Source organism: Mytilus galloprovincialis, chromosome 12 (genome assembly GCF_965363235.1).
Source record: "Mytilus galloprovincialis chromosome 12, xbMytGall1.hap1.1, whole genome shotgun sequence".
Lineage (NCBI taxonomy): Eukaryota > Metazoa > Mollusca > Bivalvia > Mytilida > Mytilidae > Mytilus > Mytilus galloprovincialis.
The window spans coordinates 61152231-61174544 of record NC_134849.1 but is presented as its reverse complement, the minus strand read 5'-3'; the positions used below and the strand labels follow the sequence as shown (position 1 = coordinate 61174544).

The following is a 22314-nucleotide window of genomic DNA, read 5'->3' as shown; positions in this document are numbered from 1 at the left end:
TACGGAAAAAATGGAATTTTATTTTTACAAAATTTACTTCTGGATACTTTCTTATGATCATAAACAAGCTTCAGTCCAAGTTTGGTAGAAATTCAGTATAGTTTAAAAAAGTTATTAAAATTTCAAAAACTTTAACCACAGAGTGAATATTTGTGGACGCTGCCGCCGCCGCCGACGGAATGTAGTCTCGCTTAGTCTCGCTTTTTCGACTAGTTGAAGGCTCGACAAAAACTAGTGTTGTGATATTTTGAATGTAAAATATATCTGTTAATTATCTCCCCCTGTCAGAGTTAAAATTCTACATTCGCATCTTTTTTTAAACAAATTTCAGTAGTAAATGATTCTATCTAGTTCACATACAATTAAACTTAGGGGTCATCCATAATTGTCAACCATTTTCCAAAGTGTACAAAACGCACACTTGGGGGGAGGGGGTTAAAAAATCAACATTTTTACCGTACGCTTTTTTTTTTATTTCATGAATTTATATCGTTTCCGTAGGGAAAGTCGATTTATGAAATCGAGAATTGGCTTGGGTGTGTTTCTCTTCTTATTTCTTCTTTATTATTTTCACTTGATGATATTGATTTCGATATCATAATTCTACTCAATCGGGATTGAACGATTAAAAGATCAAATCATATGAAAACTAAATCTTTCAAAAATATGAACTAGTAAAATTATTTAAACAAAAAGTTTGCAAGCATTTCTCATTACCCCCGATTGTCAATTTCACCTGCTTTATTATTGATCGATATCGTTTTACTCTGTTTAATAAACAAAATTGATGGAAACACTAACATGCTAAATTCTTTGAATGTTTTGATTTTGACAAGACGCCATTTTGTGAAAAGATTTTAAACTGGTCCTTCGATTAATTTCCTTGTAATGCATTCCAAAATAGTAAACCAGTAAACCGGAAGTAAACTTAATTTTCTTAGTATAAGCCTCCTTTAATTAGGAGCACCTCCATATGAAGTTTAACCTTAACTTAAAAAACATCCAATATATGTACACGTTACAGTATATATACATAAACGATAATAGTGCCATGAATGGCATATTTACAGGGACCTTTTAAAAATACACATGGAAAAAAGTATTGCAACACCAAATTGAAATTGAAATTAAAAAAACACTTTTTATTTTTTTGTGATATAATTTGGTAAAATAGAACTAATTAAACATTATTTAAGTATCACCTGAGTTTAATCAATAAATATCGACTCGATAAGTTTTTATCTGCACATGCAGCTACTGTACCCGTAAACAGCAAAACAGATGTTTTTATCCTCATTGTTTTCAACACTTTAAATAACCAAGTTTTTAAAGTTATGTGATTGACACCTTGTAATGGGTCCTCGACAACTCTAAACTGCAGCAAGATGGCACATTATCAGCATGAGAGAAGCAGGGATGTCGCTGAAACAACTGCACGTATTTTTGGTCATCACCATTCCACTATAAGTCGTTTTGAGAATAAAAATAAGGCACTGAATGATGTTAAAAACTTTCCGAGATAAAGAAGACCCCCTATACCTTTTGCTAGGGAAAATCAAGCATAATGAAGGTTGGTCAGAAGGAAACCCATTGCATACAATACAATTCTAAAAAGAGAGTGATGGGCATACAGGAGCCTTTTAACAAGACCTGTTCGAGATCGACTCATCGCTACTGGTTATCGTGCGATAAGACCATTTCGGAGACCTTTGCTGACGAACAGACACACAGTTTTCCGTATCCAATGTAGTGCAGAGCTCGCTAAAGTTGAAAATTAGCATCGTGGAGGAAGATCCATTGTTCCAATGGAATTCGGTTCATCTTCCTTGGACGGATCGTAGCCTGGATTTGAATCATATCGAGCATATATGGGACACTATTGGGCGGAACGTGCGCGAAGGGACACTCCAGTTCAAACACATCATGAAATAAACAATGCCCTTCATCAGAAATGGTTGCTGCTACCTTAGCAACAAATTGGTCGATTTTTGGCAGGAATCAGAAGACGTTTAGATGCGGTTATCCGTTTGAATGGAGGCTGCGCACAAAGTACTAATTATTTGGCGTATAACGATCAACCATGATGTGAACAGTCATCTGAAGATTAATTTTGAAATGTCTGACATTGTAAAGTTCGACTACAGTAAAAGTTGTAAAATGCATTTTTTTGTACAAAAAACACTTCATTTTGTTATTAAAATTGTGGTTATATAAATCATTTTTTGTTCGTTTCAGTGCCAATGTTATCATAAACTATGTTTCAATAATGTTATACAAATATTTTATTATATTTCATCCAAAAAAAGGCTGATTTTTCAAATTTAAAAAAATCAAGGTGTTGCAATACTTTTTTCCATGTGTATAGAAATACAGGCGGGAAATTTAAAAACTCAAAATGTTTTAAAACATTACACTTTTATTGATTACTGTCTTGAGCTCTGATTCCATCAACAACTGTCAGTACATACTTTACCAATGCAATATAACCATGCATTTCCCTTTCTTTGATTCTTAGCATAATTTATGTGCCCTTTTGTTAATCTTTTGCATGCTCTAGGTGCCCTTTTTTTTATTGGAGTTACCATTCCCACTGTGTGATAGGGGAAACACTAATTTTTGTACTCTTTATTCTAACAAAACACAAGCATCACAGATAGATGTCATCAAATAAAACAGTCAGATATGTTTTAGTTTTTTTCAATGCAAATTTCTATATTAAACTAAAATATAATAGACAGGATCTTCTTTTTATTAAGAATGACTGATTCTTCTCTTGAAATCTGAAAATGGTTGATGTACACTTTTTGAGGGAGGGTGGGGGGGGGGGGGGGGGGTCTGAAAAGTGTACGTTTTGTACACTTTGGAAAATGGTTGACAATTATGGATGACCCCTTACCTATCATAGGAAGTCAACTGACAAGGATCACATTGACTGGACAATGGTCACAAGGACTGGACATTGAACACAAGGCCTGGACAATTATCAAATAAAATACAATAATCATGATAATAGACATTATAGATGTTCAAACTGAAAATATAAATGAAATAAAAACAACATGTTACAGACACTAATCTATTTTTAAATAAAATGTTGACCTCTTTTGTTGATTGGTTGCTGTCTCATTGACATATACCTCCCATCTTACAATTATAAAGAACAATTTGATTTCTACATGTTCTAAGTTAACAACTCTTTTTGTAATGCTTGCAATGTTTAATTAGTTTCAACTTCCAAGTACAATTAATTTTGTTATTGTGTCAGTTAATTTTGTTATTGTGTCAGTTAATTTTTTGTATCCCGTCACAAAAGTTGCTAAGTGCAAAATATTAACCTTGTTCTAAAAGAATTAATACAAACACTGGTCTAATGCTATTTAGAATGAATCCTATAGCTCTGGATTATCTCCCCTTTAATACAAACACTGGTCTAATGCTATTTAGAATGAATCCTACAGCTCTGAATTATCTCCCCTATAATACAAACACTGGTCTAGTACTATTTAAAATGAATCCTATAGCTCTGGATTATCTCCCCTTTAATTCACATTTACAATTTCAATATATTTCTGATTTTCATTTGATAAAAAAATCATTAATTGTTCCAATACAATACCAATGTAATGTTCACTGACCTATAGATAGTAATAACTTGACTGGACCTTGAATCAATAAAAACTAATAGTAGATCTTCAAACTGAAAATATAAAAAAATACATGTAGCTCAATTTCAGTTTGTTTCACGTTTATATAAATATTGGTAAAACTTTCCCTGAATTTTTATGTCCCTGTCATGAATTAAAAAAGGAAAGGTACATGTACCATACAAAGCTAATTAGTGGAAAAGTTTTTAGGACATGTTCATTATAGCATGAAGTCATTGTGTGTCCTATGCTATTGCACAATACTTAATATAATAATTTACACATCCTGTTTGGTGTGTATCTCCTGCCATATCAGTATAAAAACCCCAAAATTATGAAGAAAAAAATCCCTCCCCCCAATTTTTTTTCTTTTAACCCCCCTTGGAGTAATTACCCCCAAACTCAATTCCTGCCTGTTATGGTACCTTGCAGTACAATTTCAGAGAGATCGACACATTTAAACACAAGTCACCTTTACTTGATACGACCGCAGAGGTCAAACCCTGAAAGTTTGGGCAAGCATGTCAATTAAAATCTGTACTCAACTTTACTGGTTGAGCAAAAAAATGGACTTTTCAGACTCTGACCAGTTTGTTGTGAATGTACTCAACACATTTAATATGATTTTTGTCTATTGTCTGATAGATAAACTACATTTAGTAATTCATCACATTTACAGTTTCTCTACTATAAGTTTACAGCTAAATGTAGTGTATGAATATTTCAACAACATGGATATGAAATAATGTATTGCTTTATGCTAGACAGAAAACCCTATTATAGCTAATATGTATATATTTATTTATGTAAATAAATACTGTTTATATAATTTCAAAGTTTCATAATATTCTGAATTAACTGCACAATTTACCTGAATCACTTTCCTTCTTTCTATATAACAGATCTACGTAGGCCACATATATATATCTAACAGGACATTATTGTTTTTATATTTCTGTACTCTTTTCTTCAGCGTTCACTATGTTTTAGACCTAAAAAAAAAAGAGTATCTAAATAATATTTTTTTTGTGTTGAAAAATAACAAATCTAGTCCCAGTTTCAATTCTAAAACAAAATAGTTGCCCACTTTATAAACACACTAGACATGTGTCTGTGTCAAGTCAAGAAGATTAACACAAGTTACAGGGCCAAATATTTTCAATGTAAATGAGATGTGCTAAGGCTTATATATATATATATGCATTCCATTAAACATTGGCCTACCACTTATTGTTCCTCTTGAACACATGTTGAACTGACCAAATCATAAACTGATACATGTAAAGTTAAACTAAGCAAAAGTTTTCGTCAATATAAAAAAGAAGATGTGGTATGATTGCCAAAGAGACAACTATCCACAAAAGACCAAAATGACACAGACATTAACAACTATAGGTCACCGTACGCAGACCATTACTGAGGGGGCATGGCCAAGTAATCTGCATGGAAATGAGATGTGCCAATGGCAACGCTAATACAACTGCATACCAAATATCCTTAAGTAACCACTAATGAATGGTTCACCGTAAACTAGACCTATTCACAAACTATTACATTGTTGCCGCCACCACCAGAAATGGCACTACTTTGTCTAGCTTTTTAACTCTATCAAGGCAAGAAAAAAATCGCGATTAAAAGGCAATAACTCCAAAAAGGAGATGTCAGACGATTTCCTCCATATTGTCAAAATTATTTTTTATTTGCTTATTTAAGTTTCTATCTATCTATTTTAATTTTTAAGATATAAGGCATAAAACGCAAAAAAATTGATTAAAATTGTCTTTTAAGGGGCAATAACTCTAATAAGTCGACTGACTATTTCAACCATTTGACTTTATATTTGTAGAACTTGTCTTGCTGATCATTATTGCATGTAAAGTTTCTTTCTATCTATTATAGTTTTCAAAATAATAGGCAACAAGAATGTGTCCATAGTACACGGATGCCCAACTCGCACTTTCATTTTCTTTGTTCAGTGGACCGTGAAATTGGGGTCAAACTTTAATTTGTCATTTAAGGACAATAACTCAGGGGTTCAAATTAGCATTGGTCCGAGGTCCGCAACCTTTCACAATTGCAATCGGACTTTTGTATTGGTTACTAGCTACGCCCGATGGACCTTCAATTTAAAAGAAAATAAAAATTAACTTTGCCAACCTTTTCAATAAACCAAACTTTATTTTCATCTTTATTATTCACGACAGCGATGTTCATTTTGTTCAATCGACCGTTAGCTTTAAACCGAAAATGGCCAATAAGTAATGGGTAAATCTGAGTAAAATCGTATCTGACTGACAAACACAACATTGAACAAGAGTGCACACTCTAAAATGTCTCGCCATCTTTACTGATCATTGATATTATGTTGATAGTCCTCAATATAAACCTTTATTACAACTGTCACATTTGTCTTTAGTGCCGTGTGGAGACAGTAGAGTGCCTCCCCGTGCTTAAGGTTTATGCTCTTATATTATACTAGATTATGGAGTGTGTGTCCGAGCGAGAACTTCTCTATGTTCATTACTTTAGGAATATCTATCAAAAAGTAGTATTTTAATATTCAGCCCCATTCATCTATTTAGTCAGACGTCAGTCGCTACCTTGATATACCCTATCTTTTGTTAAATTTGTCGGGTAACTTATGACAATAAGCATTTGACGTCTTGAGCCGAACAGTTTTATCATTTTTACACAATTTAATCTACTGTGTGATGGTTCATATTCTGGACGCCAGTCTTTGCTCCTTTGTAATAAATCTACATACCAAAAAACAAATATGAAGCTTAGAAATGGAAAAATATTAAATACTAAACTCGTTCAAAGGGTATCTACACGTCTCAATCTTCAGAACCGCTTATCTAAAAATACTACTATAGCTAACGTTTTTAACAATAAAAATCGTGGTTACCCTTCTATCGATAAGTGTCATGCCAAAAAATGACTTACGTGTCCCCGTCTTTCCACCAACAATACAGTAAGGTCCACATTTAATGGTCGCACATTTTCTCTAAATTTTGAAACTGATATTACTTGAAAAACAAACAGTATTATTTATTTACTCACATGAAACAAACCGGGATGCGGTATTCAGTACGTAGGTGAAACTGGGCGATATTTATCTAAACGCACGCAAGAACACCTGTATCGTTTTAAAAGACCCAATAAATTCAAAAGTATCATTTATCAACATCTTAAGAAGCACAGTCATCCTATTAAATATTTAACAGTTCAACCTTTAGAAGTAGTAAATAAGCAGCCTGGTGAATCTCATTCCAAGTTCGTACGATCACGAAAAATAAATGAATTAAATTGGATTAAAAAATTACAGACAGTCTACCCTCTCGGTCTTAATGATAATATCATGGGAATTGGCAATATATCAAGAACCGATTCTGTTAACATTTTGGATATAGTTTCTAAAACTGTTCGTAAAAATCGTTCTCATGGACGCAGAAAAAATCGCAATCAAAGAAAATTTCGGACCAACCATACAAATATTTCGGACCTAATTTCCATTTCAAAAAACAACGGCAGACATTATCTGTTAACCAAGCTTTGTTCTTTACCTATAAATAAATTAAATAAAATTTTAGAGGATTGCAACACAATTTCATATTACAGTCCTAAGTATGAAATTGTCCAAATTATAATGGCATATTGTTATTCTAAACTGTTTCCAAAAATTGATCGCCCTGAAGATCATAAAAAACATTTTATTAAAATAAAGTATGTCAATAAAGGTTTTGATTTTGTAAATATTGCCGGTATTTTTAACGACCATTCTGTTAAAGACCAAATTCCTGGATATTTTGATAATACTGAACTCCCTCTCATTTGTTATATTTACAAGAAATCTACCCGAAAATATGTGTTTAATTATAGCCAATTGTGTAAAGATGTAAATATCACTGAAAATACACCTATGTCGTGTAATTGCAGTAATTCAGAATACACCTATGGACCAATTTCCCATGTTATAACAGGAGACCTTAACATCGTTCGCGACCGAGAGTTAAAATCATTCCTCAGTAAAGGACCTAAATATCGTCCCCCGTCAACTATTAACTGGAATGAGTGTCGTAATATCATCAACGACTCACTCCGCGCCTACTGTTTGAAATGGGTAAAACGGGAAAAAGCTGACAAAAAATCTTTGGACTCTTTTTTTAATTCAGTAATGAAGATAGTTGATATTCGAATACAACATTTTAAAGAACATTTTACCCTCAACAAAAACTATAAAAACCCTATTTCGCGTATCAAAAATAAACTAACAGAACTAGCCAAGGAATTTGTTTTTGTCCCGGCAGATAAAGCTGCTAATAATATCATTATTGTTTGACGTAAATTTTATATAGAGGTTCTGCAAAAGGAAATCACGAATTCACCAACATTCCAACTGACTTCATTTTCAGAAAACGACATCTGTACTTCTTTACAAGCAGAACCAAACACAATGAAAGTCCCAACTATGTACTGGCTTCCGAAGCTGCACAAAAAACCTTACAAATATAGATTTATTTCATCTTCCAGCCATTGTTCAACTACTAAATTGTCTGTTTTACTTACTAGTACACTTGGTACAATAAAAAACCTGATAATAAATTGTTCAAATAAGGCCTTTGAAAATAGTGGAATTAATTACTTTTGGAGTGTCAAAAACTCGTTGGAAGTACTTGATAAATTGCATGCATATATTGGTGATTTTGAATCTGTTCAAAGTTTTGATTTTTCTACCCTATATACCACTTTGCCTCATATTCTTATTAAGAAAAAATTCACATCCCTAATTAACTGGGCATTTAAAAAGTCGGAATGCGAGTACATATGTTCAAACTCTTTTAGATCATTTTTTAGTAGCAATAAACAAAAGAACTATGTCAATTGGACATGCTTTGATACTATTTATGCACTTGAATTTTTACTTGATAACATTTTTGTTCGCTTTGGAGATTCCGTATATCGTCAAGTTATTGGAATTCCAATGGGGACTAACTGTGCACCACTTATTGCGGACCTGTTTTTGTATTGTTATGAGTTACAATTTATGACTAAAATTAGCAAAGACCCATCAAAACAACATTTGATACAAAAATTTAACAATACTTTTAGATATTTGGATGATATATTGGCTCTAAATAATGACGACTTCAGTATGTATACTAAAGAAATTTATCCTGTAGAACTTACTTTAAATAAAGCTAATGATAACAATGACCACTGCCCTTTCCTCGATCTTGATATCTATATCATAAACGGGAAGCTTAATACAAAAATTTATGATAAAAGAGATGATTTTTCATTTCCTATTGTTAATTATCCATTTTTAGATGGTGACGTTCCCTTGTCACCATCTTATGGTGTTTATATATCTCAACTTGTACGATTCGCTCGTGTATGTAACAATGTATTAGATTTTAGCGAGAGAAATTTATGTATTACTGAAAAATTATTACACCAGGGTTTTCGATATCACAAACTGGTCAAAACATTTACTAAATTTTATCACCGGTATAAGGAAATAATTCGTAAATATAACTCAACATGCAGACATCTTATACGTTCAGGTATTTCACATCCAAAATTTTATGGAAATATTCTTTATAAAGCACAAAAATGTCAGTATTCTCCTCAGAAACTAACAAAACCTTTAAATAGACTTATTAAAAGGGGATATAGTTACGATACTGTTGTCAGGTCATTAAAGATTGCATATTTTGGCTTTAACATTGATTCACTGATAGGGTCTTTGCATCGGAACTAAACACATTTATTTTAAAAAAAAACAGTTGTTGGCATGACACGGGTTATGTTCTTCTCATATATTTTATGATAGTATGATACTAAACCCCTAACGGGAGGGATTGTACCTGATATTCATATGATGAAGACATAATCTTTCAATCAGTTTAATTGAGGTCTGGAGCTGGCTTGTCAGTTAACTGCTAGTAGTCTGTTGTTATTTATGTATTATTGTCATTTTATTTATTTTCTTTTGTTACATCTTTTGACATCAGACTCGGACTTCTCTTGAACTGAATTTTAATGTGCGTATTGTTATTCTTTTACTTTTCTACATTGGCTAGAGGTATAGGGGGAGGGTTGAGATCTCATAAACATGTTTAACCCCGCCGCAATTTTGCGCCTGTCCCAAGTCAGGAGCCTCTGGCCTTTGTTAGTCTTGTATGATTTTAAATTTTAGTTTCTTGTGTATAATTCGGAGTTTAGTATGACGTCCATTATCACTGTACTATTATGCATATTTTAGGGGCCGGCTGAAGGACACCTACGGGTGCGGGAATCCTCGCTACATTGAAGACCCATTGGTTGCCTTCGGCTGTTGTTTGCTCTATGGTCGGGTGGTTGTCGCTTTGACATATTCACCATTTCCTTTCTCAATTTTATGTAAACTTAACATTAACCAAGAAAACTAAACATTGACCAATGAACCATGAAAATGAGGTCAAGGTCAGATGAACCATGGCAGACAGAAATGTACAGCTAATAATTCTTTCATACAACAAATATAGTTTACCTATTGCTTATAGTTTAAGAAAAACAGACCAAAACACACAAACTTTATAACACCGAGCAATGAACTGTGAAAATGAGGTCACGGTCAAATAAAACATGCAAAACTGACATAAATCATAAGATATTTTCATACACCAAATATAGTTGACCTAATGCATATAGTATTAGAAAAAATAGACCAAAACTCAAAAACTTAACTTTGACCACTAAATCATGAAAATGAGGTCAAGGTCAGATGACACCTGCCAGCTAGACATGTACACCTTACAATCATACCATACACCAAATATAGAAGACCTATTGCATACAGTACAAAACACAAAAACTTAACTATAACCATGAAAATGAGGTCAAGGTCAAATGATACCTGCCAGTTGGACATGTACACCTTACGGTCCTTCCATACACTGAATATACATATACTAGACCTATTGCTTATAGTATCTGAAATATGGACTTGACCACCAAAACTTAACCTTGTTCACTGATCCATGAAATGAGGTCAAGGTCAAATGAAAACTGTCTGACGGGTATGAGGACCTTGCAAGGTATGCACATACCAAATATCCTATTACCATGATTACTCATAATAAGAGAGAATTTAACATTACAAAAAATCTTAACTTTTTTTTCAAGTAGTCACTGAACCATGAAAATGAGGTCAAGGACATTGGACATGTGACTGACGGAAACTTCGTTACATGAGGCATCTATAAACAAAGTATGAAGTATCCAGGTCTTCCATCTTCTAAAATATAAATCTTTTAAGAAGTTAGCTAACGCCGCTGCCGCCGAATCACTATCCCTATGTCGAGCTTTCTGCACAAGTCGCAGGCTTGACAAAAACAATGGATGCATATATACCAGAAATGAAGACAATTACAATACCGGATCAGATTCCGGGGTTGGATAATCATGATAATAGTTAATTCCGGATTTGCTGATCAAATACAATAAAAAAAATCCAGGCAGGTGACAAAATTCATCTTTGATGATGAAATAATAATTCAAATATGAAAACCAAAAGATATATGGAAAAGAAAGACAAAGCAGGAAATATTTTATACAGAAACTCAAAATTACTTTTAGTTCACAAATTTTCATTCCAAAATCCAATAAAATGTGACAGTAATTTTTTTTACAGATCACTATCCGTATATCGAGCTTTCTGTGACAAAATCGCAGGCTTAACAAACACTACAACACCAACAGCAACACCCTCCCCCTAACAAAAAAAAAATTATGTGAATTCAAAATATACAAGACAATTACATTTATTATTAAACATGTTATACAACATGTACAACAGTGACACTGACATGAAACAAGCTAACCTTTCATCAAAAACACATTAATTTTGTATCTTATTAAGCCACACTTAAAAATATTTTGGTTTGCCCAAACCCTACCCAAGGTAGAGACTGTGGGTAGGTAGGTAGGCTTTTTTTTTCCGGCAAAGATAAAATGAAGTGTCAGATGTTCTTTAGTCTTCATGCCTATATCATTAAAAAAAAACTTTTTCACATCAGGACAATAAAAGATTTTGAGAAGGCACCTTTTTTTCTGGGTAGGTATACTTTAAATTACAATGTAGGGTTAGGGCAAACAAACACAAATTGTGACAATTCTTTTTTATGGCCTTGAGTTAAGAAATATTTCAAGTAAAAGTAGGGCCTGGAATTCAGATTGTGGACCTTTCAGTTTGGAGTGTCAAAGGTCCTGGACCTTCCAGTACGGTACCAATTGTTAAACTGAACCCCTGTAACTCCTGTAAGAAGTCGTCTGACAGTTTTGATGTATATATGAACAATTGGTAGGGTTTAATAATTTGTACATTTTAACTCCAGTCAGATTTTCTCTATTTAAAATGGTTTTCAAAATAAAAGACAAAAAAAAACCTATGTTCTATTTTTAGCCATTTCGTCCCGCCTTGGTTGGCAGTTGGGGTCATAGGACACATTTTTATATTCAATTTATATTCAATTAAAGATTTTTTTGCTGTTGTGGAATACAATGTGCTGTTGCGCAATACTTAGTAAATCTGTTGTCAGACTATAAACAAATAAAGTTCAATTAAATCTCAGTCATATTAGAAATTTATGAAGATCAAAAGTGAGCTTACATCAATAGATATAAACAATTCACCAAAGTTTCATGATAATTGCTGAGTTATTGTCCGAAAACTGGAAAATCCCCCCTTTTTTAATGAATAAAACCCCATAACTCAGAAATGTTAAATGTAAAATTTATAAAATTCTAAAGGGAACTTACATTAATAGATATAAATAATTCACCAGTTTCATAAGAACTGCTGAAAGCATTTTTTAGTTTTTGTCTGAAAACTGGAAAATCAGCCTTTTTTTAAGAATAAAACCCTGTAACTCAGAAACCTAAATTCTAAAATTTATAAAAATCGAATGGGAGCTCATGTCAATAGATATAAACTATTCACCACAATTTCTTGCAAGTTGGTGAAAGCATTCTTGAGTTATTGTCTGAAAACTGGAAAATCCCCCTTTTTTTAATGAATAAAACCCCATAACTCGAAAACGTAAAATCTAAAATTTATAAAAAACAAAAGGGAGCTCACGTCCATAGATATAAACAATTCACCCAAGTTTTATGCAAATTGGTTAAAGCTTTTTTGAGTTAATCAGGGATCTCCATGGATGAAAATTGAACGATGGAGGAACTTTCACCATCATAAACCGTATATACGCCGTACAGTGTAGCGCGATCGAAAGTATTTCATCCCTCCACATAAGGATAGGTGAACATGCTAATTCATTGCTTAGGCCACACCAAATTAATTAGTAGTTCTTTGGAAAACCCGCACCTAAATTGCCGAAATTAAAATAAAAAAATAAAAATAAATTTCCCGCACCTCACCTGCCAAAACCAAAAAATAAAAATAAAAATAAAATTCCCGCACGTCGAAAATAAATCCGCATTTTCGACGAACTCGATTCCGGTATTAAAAAAAAATCTTTATCAATTAAGCGTTTGAAAATATGCAGTGTTTGTCATTTGTCAAGCATATTTTTGATTCTGATCAAAAAAGTTGCAAAGATGGAAAACGTGCTGATTGTTTCTGTGGTGAAACATTCAGACAAAAATAACAACAAGGCATACATATTTAAAAATACGGCAACACAAACAAAATGTCGGACATTCAGGGAACTATTTCAAGAAGCCATTGAACGATGTAGCGATGCACAAAGTGAGATTATTAATATTAAAACCATACAAATAAGTAAGTCGAACAGTTTCGATGATTCTAGTATCGAAATATCTGACGAAAATATGGTATGGTCAATATGTAATGACCTAAACTTTAAATATGTGCAGTTCACAATTGATGATGGATCTACTGCTACTAAAGATGCATCAAATTCAAAACCAAGTGGAATTAATGCATTTTCGGTACTCATGAGCTCACAAAATGAGTTACACATGCCTGATAAACCTGTCCCCTTGTCTGGGAAACAGCTCACTGGGCCACAAAGACTTTACTCTGATATCATTGATTGGGCCTCAAACATTGATCTGATATTTAATTGTAAAGTAGCACTAGCTAGAACCCCCAGTTTCCACTGTGCTTGGATTGACTGGTTAGTGATCCATATGCATAAACACAAAACACACACCATGCAGTTATGTTACAAGAAGCTAGCTAGCATACTACAGAGGGTGTCTAAGGACCAGAAGGTGCATATACTACAGATGAAAGCAGTGCATATTAAAAGCAGATAGCCATATAAAGTTCATGCATAAAAAAATATGTTCAAAAGTGTATATTTGTGTAGTGTTAATTATACAAACAACAAAACAAAATGAACAAGAATGCAGAAAGTTGAAATACAAATAAAAAGGGAGATAATTTAATTATATCAAATTATGTCCCCTTTCAATTAAGTGAGTTGAAAATTCAGTTGCTTCTTTTAGGTAAAAGATATAAAAATTGAGAGAAAAAAAATATCGCTCGCTCCATATTTCTTCAAAATTTGAGGCGAAGAATTTAAAAATATAAATTTAAATTTCGCTCGCTCGCCCCATTTTTTTTGGGTAAAATCTCAAAGAACTATTAATTAATTTGGTGTGGCCTTATTTAAATTATATTTATTTGAATTTTCATTATAAATACTATATATAATTATATTTATTTTCAATAATTGCCGTTTGTAACCCTTCAAAGGCCAAGCCCTCATGCCCCCTCCCTTTCCCTTAGTTGAGAATGACCAATAGCTATCAAGAAGGTCCCAATGTAGTTTTCTTGCTATTTTTGGTAATTGTAATGGGGGTTAAAATTCATGTGGAGGTTATTTTTCACTGACATAGTCAAATTGTCAAATTCAGAATTCATGAACCCATTACAGATATGGCTGGTTTGCAGCAACGACAAAACGAGTCGTACAAGTTATGTAAAAGGTTAAAAAGATTTGTAAAGCAAACGTTGTCAAATGAAAAGGTTTTTAATGACTTTAACTAGCAAATCGATGCTATATGCAACATGCATCTTTTGAGTCTGAATAGAAACCGGAAACGCGGATGTATCAATTTGATTGTAAACTACGAAATGAATTCGGAATTATGATTCGATATTTATTTACAGGAAATATTAAAAGTTTTTACTTTTTAACTTTTAAACTAATTCTATATTATTGTTACAATACAGCAGTACTCGAATTATTTGCGATGAAATAATAATTTCTGTTCTACGTCTGATTTTGTACTTCTTAAAAAGGGGGATGCTGATTGCGTAACTGAAAATAAAAGCACATGTTTTACTTGTTAAACTTTGTAACTGGACTATTAATTTATTTATTTAATCTGAATTATCATAAGCATTTGCGGAAACTTAATTAAATAATTCGACAAATGAATCGTATATCTTCAGATAATATTCTCCTGTCTGCTTTGTTGATCTACCTGAACAAGCTCAGGTACAAGTGATTAGCAATCTTAATCCGGATATCCCTCAGGCGTTAGAACTGGATTATACTAATAAAGAAAGCCTGAAGGTTATGCAATTAAATGCATTTGATTATAATTGCTAAAAAAAAATGGCGTCAGGCTATTAAAACGATCACAGTTTTGAACGATGGCTCAAGTCATTTGACGATGGCGCAAGACATTTGAATGATGGAGCAAGTCATTTGTCGATGGCGCAAGACATTTGAACGATGGCGGGGCACCATCATTAAACAGGTCATGGAGATCCCTGGTTAATGTCCCACATGTTGACGACGGACGGACAGACGGACAACGGTATACCATAATACGTCCTGTAAACGGGCGTATAAAAACAAGTATGCAAACCCAAGTCTCATAAACATTACATCAATTTAACTGGGATCACCAAAAAAGATTTATCTGCCAGTCTGCACCGTAAGTTACTAGTCCTATGCCCCAGACTAGTAAATCATGTAAATGTTGATTCGGAATAGTGAAAATTTTCAAAATGTTATATAGTCATATAGGGACAAGTTTTGATATTTAGTTTCCAGACTAGTAGATGAAATTTTTTTTGGCGCAGACTGATCTGCCATCTTACAGAAGTGACATTTCAATTTTTCTTGAATGAGTTCTATCCAGATTGATACATACAAAGTAACATTTTTACATTTAACACCTAGAACGGGTAATTAAGGCCAAAAGAATGAAAATAGTTCAAAATACATTGTACTTACATGCATGAGGAGTCTAGGTAATACAAATAAATAGGGAATGTGTCCATGGGACACAAATAATGCCCCCCGCTTGCATATATCATATAAACATGTAACACACATCAGTGATATTGATTGCCTCATATTACAGCCGAAATTCGGCTTTTTCCCCAAAGGAAAATTCCCAATTACTAAAAAAAATGGCTTAAAATTCCTTCCAAAAAGTTTTACATTTTCCCCAAACAGTGATGGCATTGGTAGTAATGTTTGTAAATTTCGTATTCATGTTATTAATTCGATATTAGGAAGCACTCTTGAGATCCGGTTTTCTGATCAGAATCATCATGGTGTTTGTAACACATGTGGTTTTCAATGCATTAAGTACCATCATTGTTTCTGTTTCTTTCCCCTCTCTGAAAATTTCAATAAAAAATATGCATTTTCCCAATCATGATAAAAAACGGTAGAGGTAGTTTTGAAAAAAGACAACAATATCACTGCACATAACTGAAGAATGATAAAAGTGATGCTACCCCAATTTGTAATTGATCTGAGTTTTGCAGTAATAAGTATATATTGTGTATAAGTTTCATAACATTTGGTTCAGGCAAACTTAAGTAAGAGAACAGAAACGAAAAAATCAGCAATTTTTCCATTTGTAAAGGGCCATAACTCTAGAACAGTAAAAGTGACACCACTGAAAATCAATCTTGATCTGTATTTTGTGGTAATAAGCATTGTGTATAAGTTTCATAAAATTTGGTTGAGGCAAACTTGTTAGAGAATGGAAACAAAAAATTCAGCTTTTGTAAAGGGGCATAACTCTAGAACGGTTAAAGTGACACCGCAAAAAAACTAGATCTGTATTTTGTGGTAATAAGCATTGTGCATAAGTTTTATAACATCTGGTTGAGGCAAACTTGTTAGAGAATGGAAACAAAAAATTCAGCTTTTGTAAAGGGGCATAACTCTAGAACGGTTAAAGTGACACCGCAAAAAAACTAGATCTGTATTTTGTGGTAATAAGCATTGTGCATAAGTTTTATAACATCTGGTTGAGGCAAACTTGTTAGAGAATGGAAACAAAAAATTCAGCTTTTGTAAAGGGGCATAACTCTAGAACGGTTAAAGTGACACCGCAAAAAAACTAGATCTGTATTTTGTGGTAATAAGCATTGTGCATAAGTTTTATAACATCTGGTTGAGGCAAACTTAAGTTAGAGAATGGAAACCAACATTGGGACATACATGTACATACGTATGGACGGACAAGGGTAAAGCTTAATGCCCCCTCTGCTACGGCGGGGGCATAAAAACGGAGAGGGAAAAAGACAGAGAATATGAAAAAATGAAAACAAGAATTTGATTGATTGATTGATTGATGGTTGCCTAACATCCAGTGGCAAATATTTCATGCATATTCAGGACGAACGAGAATTTGAAAAGTTATGCTTAACATGCGGCTGCCTAACAGATCTACTAGATTTCCCCTGCCCTTGGCTCTCCAGTTAACATGGTAAAGAAACTTCTGAAATAAATTTAATTTTTGCACAATTTGTAGAAAACACCCACGTCTTGCTAATTAAAAGTATATACAAATTATTACAATGTATTAATTTGTTGGCAATTTCATAGATAAAAGGGACACTTAATCATTTATTATAATACATGTATTAATTAGTCATTTCTTTGCTCGTTTCAAAACTTATAAAATGTCATGGATCTATCTATACCATGTATACTGGCTATCATTCAAAAAACATTGCAAAATTGCCCTTCAGCTGTCTTTTGGTTGTTTTGCTGTTGGGTTTCTGTCTTATTAAAGTTAACCATATATATCCTTATATTCATACGCATAAACAAATATAACAAACATACTTTTTTTTGTGATACAGTTAAAAATTAAGAATCATACAAGCTTACAATAAATTACTTCAATATTTATTGGGAAATTCAGGACAAGTAACTTTTTTCTCAGGCCAAATAAAAAAGTATGTGTGGTTCCAGTTACATCTGAAAAAAAGTTAGGGTAGGTAGGTAGGGATTTTTTTTTATTTTATGGTTTTTTTTTACATTGAGTCTATGGGAGCAACATTCTGACTTTAACAGTGCTTAATGAAAAATGACAATAAATCTTTAGGGTAGGCTATTTTTAAGCCGAAAAAGTAGGGACGGTAGGGTTACTGGAACCACACACATATTTTTATTTGGCCTCAACAAGTAAAATTTAGTTTTACTTGCCTAGGGACAAGTTCTCACAACAAATATTTCCCAACCCTGTTCATTTCTGTCAATCATTATACATGTATTTGTTTTTCATTTACTGTTTTGTTATAATTCAGGCCGTTTGTTTTCTCCTTTGAATTTATTGTTCCACATTTTTCATGTCGGGGCCTTTATACGCCAACTATACAGTATTGATTTTTCTCATTGTTGAATCCTTACTGTTGCCTATGTTTGCTGACATTCCCTTCATATGAGTGTCTCATTGGCATTCAAACTACATCTTATTTTCATATTATGACATTATCCTTTTATAAAAAAAAACTCAACATTCCCTATTATGATATTGCATAACTCAATCAGTTAGTCTACGTTTAAATCTCCAGTTAAGGGAACGACCATTTTACTTCAAGGGGAAGCTTATGGTTTTTTCCTAGTTTGATGAAAAAAAATATTCTGTTCAAGCAGATGACAAAAAAAATATTCTAAATCCAGATTTTCCCCATACCTTATAGTGTTAAATTTTGAAAAAGATAATTTGATAGATAGCCTTGAAAAACATGAAAAACTAAATAAAATTGTTCAGGCTTTGCTCGAAAGGACTCAGACAAAAACCCATACCCCCCTTTCTTTTAAGTTGAATGGTTGCTCCCATACATTTTTAAACAACACCACTTTAAAGAATGACTTTAATTAATGCATGTTTCTTGATAATTAATTTACCCTCAATTTGTTTTCTTCTTGTTTCTCGGTGCTACATGAGCGAGTAAGCAGTCCAACAGTTTAAGTGGAGACAACTCGTATCCAAAAGTTTAATTATTGATATGAAAACTTCTATGCGATCACAATTTTTAGAAAAAGTTAACAAAACTAGTTTATTTCTTTTCATAACCATAGTAAATAGGTCGTTATATACTGTACTGGTCAGAGACGATAAATTTTGATGATCTTTGATAAGGGAGCTACCATTTGATTTTTATGGGGGGGCTAGGATGAAAAATTGTGTCCTGCTTTTTTTTTAGTTGTAATCTCTGTCCTGCCTTTTTATTTTTTACTCTATTCGGTCCTGCCTTTTTTTTACTAGTTTATCCTGACTTTTTTTACACAAATTGTCATCCTGCCTTTTTTTTTTAACAAGTTTCTCATCCTGCCTTTTTTTTTTTACTCAAAACTCCTGTCCTGCCTATTTTTTTCAAATTTCATCCTAGCCCCCCCATAAAAATCAAATGGTAGCTCCCTAAATTCATATTTTTTTACATGTCGACTGTCGTTCTAGAAGAACCAACTTTTTATCGATTGAAGTCTGTTTTATTTTCACTTACTTTTCTGTGTTCTCACAATATCTTGGTTATATCTTAGAGTATATTTTAACAAAATCGTCTGTTTTTCCATTTCTTTCACAATTACAGGAAACAGACTTTTGACAGGGGGCGCGAAATCTGGTGCGCATATCTGTATCTGTATCTGTATCTGTGTAAGGAATTCCCTCCTTTAAAGGAGCACTTCTTTTCAGAATCGGTTTAAAAGTTCACAATATATATTTACAGGACTATATTTACAGGATATATTGTACAACTCGTTTCAGGACTTATTTCTCCGGAAAATCTCATGATAGATATATCCGACAAGGTTGCCCTCGCAGTGGCGGATCAAGGTTGACGTAGAGGGTGTACACTCCCCTCTTTGTACGAAAAAAAAAGAGTTCTCATGTTACTCACGATTTATAAGTTTTTTACAATAAAGTTGTCCAAAAAAAAAATCGGCTCGCTCCGCTAGACGGTATATAAATTCCGTTTTGGGGAATACCCCGCCCCCTTCAGTTTCAAAAATCCTGGATCCGCTCCTGAGTCTAGTATACTAACTGATTCATAGTATTAAATATTGAACAGCTGATCTTTTAAAAAAAAAGCCCAAATAAAATGCATCATGGATAGGAGGGCTGAGAAGTTGGATGAGCCGGTCCTTCATTTCTATATTCTTTAATTTTTCTTACTTTTTGCCCATGTTTTGCTATTCTTCATATTTTAGCACCTCAATATTATATATTCTTTATTTTTTTCCCCCATTTTTCTCTATTCTTTATAGTTTGCCTATTAGTATTCTCTATTCTGTTAACCCCACCCACGTGACTCTCCTATAGATGGGCGTGGTTTTTTTGGTTCTTCGGTAGTGAGCCAGAAGAGGTCAATATCTGTTTGTATTTCTTTGCATTGGAAATATCTTCTGTCTCTCTTCTACCTCTTCCTTTTACATATATATAGTTTAGACGACACATGCATAACAAACATAATGCGTTTAGTCTACATAGCATTAATAAATTTATGAATGCAGATATAATAGAATGTGAGCTGTGTGATAAACATTTTCATGGTATGGCAGCCTTAGTAGAACATCCCTGTAGGGACAATAATCTGGATGAATATAAAAACTACACGGACAATAGCAGTAAGAGGACGACTATTTGATATTCTGGGGAGGGAAGGGCAGGAGGATTTGTTTTACTGATTCATCATTCATTTCAATCTGTCGCTAAGTTTGCCATTTTTTCAGCTCTTACCAGACCTTATTCATATTCAAAATCATCCTGTCCCCCACTCCACCCCTGAAAAAATAAAGATATTTTTTTTAACACCCAGTGCCAAATATTCCATGAAGGTTCAGGAAAACACGAGTTCAAAAGTCAGGTATATAATATAGAAAAAAAGGGAGATCTGGTATGATTGCAATCCACCAGAGTTCAAATGAAGTGGATTCAAGCAATTGCAATTATAGGCACCCGTACGGCCTTCAACAATAACAAAAACTCATACCATATAGTCGGCTATGAAAGGCCCCGACATGAAAAATGTGAAACAAGTCAAACGAAACACGAACGGCCTTATTATATATAACAAAATAATTTACAGAAACCAAATATGAGTCGACAGACATGAACCACAGACAAACACTGAACTACATGCTCCTGACTTGGCACAGACACATATTAAAAGAATATGGGAGGGTTAAACATGTTGTAAACGCACAATCCTCCCCTGAACTGTGACAGCGGAGTACAACATAAGAACACACTTTAAAAATCAGTTGCAATAGGATTAACTCAAAAGATCAGTACAGGACACAAAAACAACTAACATTAAGACAATAGACACAAAGCACCAAAATAAGAGTATTTGCAGTTACTGAAAATTTGTTCAACGCCAAAAAAATAAAAAAAAATAAACAATTAACAAATAAATCTTGTTCTCTCAGATCATGGAAGTAATATTGGAAGGAATAACATCGTCGTCACTTCAAAGGTTTCATCTGCGTTACCGCCCATCTTTCAATAACTCGTTAATTGGTTCAATATCTGGCATGGAAGTTTATTCTCCGCATGTGATCGATCAAATCACTGACACTTATCGGTCATTTTCGTGTTCACGGAGAACTACGAACAGACAAGTTTTTGTCGAATATACATGCGAAGTAACCCGAATAGTCCATTCGTTACATTCCGTTGATGTACGCTGCCGAAAAGAGTCATTCGTTCAATTTTTATTTTAGTCCAATTTTTCCCTATTTTTGGTTAGTTTGAACTTAATAGTTAAAACCGACAGCTATCACATACGAAATTGGAGTACAAAGTTGTGTCATTTCAATTTTAAAATTTACAGACAATTAAAAAACCATTTCCGTATAAAGTTAAGAAGATGACTGTACAAAAAATACGTTTGGACACCCTTTATTAAATACGAAAAATCTAAATCTCTCGTGTATTTATAGTCAATTAAATTATTAACAATTCTAAACGGTTCTATCCTTCAATTTAAGTTCTTGATACATAAACTAATTTGTGTAAAAATGAATTTACCGTAAGACAGATAGATGCAAGCCCATTTCGTCGGTTTGTTATATTTTTGCTGTATAGCTTATTATATTAATACAAGCATTCCACAATAAACACTTTTTAAATATATATTTACGAAAATATTATCCCCGTTTTAGTTGTCCAGTTTCAATAATGCAATCAATGACATTTATGACATATACATAAATTTAGAATACTTGAAAGTAAATATTATTTCATTCAATCTCGATAAACTTTGCACATTTCAACAGTAAAAAAATCTATGCCTACATTTGCCTACATTATTTTGTTAAACATCATGTGAAACCTGATCGATTCATCGGTATTTAACTGTTTAACTCGGGATCCGCTTTTAACCGGAAAATACTTTTAGAACAGTTTAAAACAAACGGTAAAA

At 33.1% G+C, this 22314-nt stretch overlaps 1 protein-coding gene across 1 annotated transcript in view; it reads right to left on the bottom strand.

Annotated features, from left to right (window-relative positions):
- LOC143054480 (uncharacterized) overlaps positions 1–19531 on the bottom strand; it is a 292275-nt gene extending 272744 nt beyond the window's left edge. Inside the window, exons 1-4 of the mRNA XM_076227501.1 lie at positions 19393–19531; positions 4516–4636; positions 3636–3697; positions 2897–2972 (exon numbers count right to left, since the gene is read on the bottom strand). The gene's annotated coding sequence lies outside the window, so the exon portion shown is untranslated. The remainder of the gene's footprint in view (positions 1–2896; positions 2973–3635; positions 3698–4515; positions 4637–19392) is intronic.
- Positions 19532–22314: the final 2783 nt, after the last annotated feature.